The sequence below is a fragment of the Varanus komodoensis genome, unplaced genomic scaffold (genome assembly GCF_004798865.1).
Source record: "Varanus komodoensis strain SLA01 unplaced genomic scaffold, ASM479886v1 scaffold125, whole genome shotgun sequence".
NCBI lineage: Eukaryota > Metazoa > Chordata > Lepidosauria > Squamata > Varanidae > Varanus > Varanus komodoensis.
This window is the reverse complement of record NW_025335360.1, coordinates 245684-249112: the sequence shown is the minus strand read 5'-3', so window position 1 is coordinate 249112 and position 3429 is coordinate 245684.

The window sequence follows — 3429 nt, the reverse complement described above, 5'->3', positions numbered from 1 at the left end:
TTTGTGGACAGAAACTGAAGACTTGAGCTGCTAAACTGGAATATAGATTTGCTGCTGAATGGAGACTGAACAGCCAGCTCAGAAAGAAAAGTAACTCTCTTGTTTAGGTGCCTATGAATCATCTAGCATTAGGTATTCTTTTTCAGTTGCAGGTAGACCACAGCCACTCAGATTTAATTACTCGTTATCACAAACATGGTTTCCACCCACCCCCCTCTGCCCCCACTCTCGACTTCCAGCAGATGCTGCTGGGCTTGGGTCTAGCAGTGGCTCACCAAAGAAGGCATTCTGGGGTTGTGGTGGACAGCTTGATAAAAATGGTTTTGCGTAGTTGCCGTGAAAAAGACAAACACCATGCTCTGCATAATTAGGAAAGGAATTGAAAATAAAACTCTCAGACTACCCCTGTACAAACTTACGGAGTGACCTCAGCTAGAATATTGCGGACAGTTCTGTTACACTAAAAAAAAAAAGATTGTAGGAATCATGCGGAAATGTGGATCAGGAGACACTTTTCCCCTCGTCCCTTTTCTTATCCCATGTTTGGTGGGAGATTCAGGACAGATAAAAGGATTTCAGACAGCGCAAACTATGGATTCACTTCTGTGGCCACCAGTTTGGGTGGGATTAAGAGGGAAATGGTCAAATTCATGGAAGAGGAGGCAACCAGTGGCTATTGGCCTTGCTGGCTATGTGCTCCTATACCAGAGGCAGTGTGCCTGCATATGCCAGCTGCTGGAGAACATGGGCTTGGAGGGTGCTGTGGGACTCGGGTTCCCCCTGCTTGAGGGCTCCTCTGCATCCGGCTGCCACTGTGTGAACAGACTATATGGAGGACTGACATGACCAGCAGGGCCCTTGGGTTCTCATGATTCACTCGTAGGCAGGGCTGCATAACCAGAGAATTGGCTTCAGCTTGCAAAAGGGTTAGGTATCTTGTTAATCTTGCTGTTGCAGGACACTAAGCTACACCATCCTCTTTTGAAAACCTGAACAAGGCAAAATGACTATTTTTGGCACTGCTCAGAACAGAGAGAACTGCATGTTGGGCTTTGTGTGGGCCAAAAGACGGATTTCTGGCACTTTGCCCTTTCCTCATATATCCCAATAATTGTATCATCTTTCACCTGGAATAGGATCACCCAGACACCTAGAGGAGAGGGGACTGCGAGTTCTTACAGAACTGAGTTGGCTTCTACGTTTCAGTTCATTATTTGACACAATACCCAAGCAACCTGGATGATAGTTTTTGGAGTATGCTGGGTTTGTTAAGGAGAACCCTTGAGCCCAATTTGTATAGAAAGGTGACTAATTTTGTGAATAGAACTTCTTGGGAAAGGGGGCAGGGAGGAAACAGCTGGCATTTGAAAAAGTTCTATTTGGGCTGTTGTCAGAGCTGAGGGCTCGAGGAAAATCTGCAGAGAAGGTTAATTTTGGTGTATCTCTAGCAACATTTAGTTGAAGTAATAAGGAAATTGGAAGTGAGGATATTGGGAAAGCCAGTCCAGACTTCTGAGTAATTCTCTGTATATGTATATTATGAAAGCTTAGTGAGGGGAAGAACTAGTCTGATGATTTCTTTTCAAAGCACAGAACAAAGTGCTGAATGCCAGAAGGAATGATTTACATGCATATATATTTGTGGTCACTAACTGCAGGTTAGTTTCTTACAGGGGCGGATTCAATTTTATTTTACTTTAGCAAGTAGTTCTGGAGAGAAGTGGGGACTGTAACCCTCTCAAGGAATGCAAGGAAGATAGATATGGAGGGAGTGGCAATAGTGATTTTGATCCAATTTCTGCTTAATCTCAGAAGTGCTGCAAGCTGCCAATGTACAACGTGGAGGCACCTTTGTTGGTGTGGTGTTGTGGTTTTTAGCCCAGATGGGCAGATTTGAGGTCCCCAAACTGTAGCCAAGTGCAAAAAAGATAAAATTAAAGAACTCTGAGCTCAGGAATTCATTTGTATACCAGAACCAAATAGTGCTCTTAGTGCTTCAGTATGCAAATACTGAGGGTTACCTCAAGGGGCGGGTGGGAAAAGACTCATATTGTTGCTACTCTAGTTAAATAATTGGGGACTCTTTGCTGATCCACTGCACTTCACCTCAAACATTCATTTATTCTGTGTGTATCCCACCTTTTCATCTTTCAAAGGAACTCAGGGCAGTTTACGTAATTCTCCTGTCTTAACCTTCTCCTACCTTAACAGGTAGGTTAGGCTGAGTCTTTGACTGCCTGCTTTGTTACACTACTGAGTAGGAGTGGGCAGAAATGGGTGGAACACCCTTGTAATTTTGCCCATGTTCCCCAGCAACTGATGCATATGTGCAAGCATTTGATACTGGGAGGCAGTGTATAGCCATCAGGACAATTAGCCATTCCTAGACTTCTCTTTGAATTTGGCCCATTCCCTTTTGAAGCCACCCAAATGAGTGGCCATCCCTACATCCCGTGGGAGTGGATGTGGCAGTTTAATTCTGCACCATGAGAAGAACAGCTTCCTCTTATCTGTCCCACCCACCAGCTTCATGGGGTGACCCCTTTGGGTTCTACTGCTGTGGGAGAGAAAAAAAGATCCATCCTTCTCCACACCATGCATAATTTCAAACACTTCTATCATGTCTCCCCTGATTTTTTTTTTAAGCTAAACAGTCCCAGTTGTAACCTTCGGGGAGGTTGCTAGAACCCCTTCGTCCATTTACTTGCACATTTCTGCATTTTGTCCAACTCCACCCCAACCTTTTTTTCCGATATGGTGACCAGATGGTGCACGCTATTCCACGGGTGCTCACCATAGCAGATCTATTTACCTTGCCCTTGCTCGCTGTGTTTAACACAGTTTGCATTTTTCACGTCAGCAGCACCCTGGGTGGATATTTGCAGCGAAATGTCTACGTTAACCTCCAGATTGCTTGTTGGCCAAGCGCTGCCAGCTCAGATCCCATCAGATTACCTGGGGGGGGGGGCGCGCAACGCTTACATTAAATAAATAATATATCATTAACCCCGCATTAATTGCTCGCCACAATCCCAAGATCGCTCTTCGCTCACGCCTGAATGCTTGGGACTTTTTCCTCGATGTGCGTAACTTGCACCGGCTTACGCTGCAGCGCACGTGCCCCCCGCCGTTGCTGCGGCCAGGAGCGCCTCGCCCTCTCGGGCGCTGGCCGCCCTCAGTCGGGGGTGGGGTGGCCGGCCGCGCTCCGGGACGCACCCCTCCTCCCGGTCCTGGACGGGCCCCGCAGACCCGGGCCGCGCTCGCCAGCGGAGAAGCGGCCTCGCCTGCCCCGCGCCCTCCCCCGGCCGCGGGCCCCCTCTCCTTCCACGGCTGCCGCGGGGCGGGGCGGGGCGGCGGCCGCGCTCGGACGCGGCGCCGGGGAAGGGTCCCGAGGCCCGCCGCCCGCGGAGGCCGAGGGGCCGGGCGGCC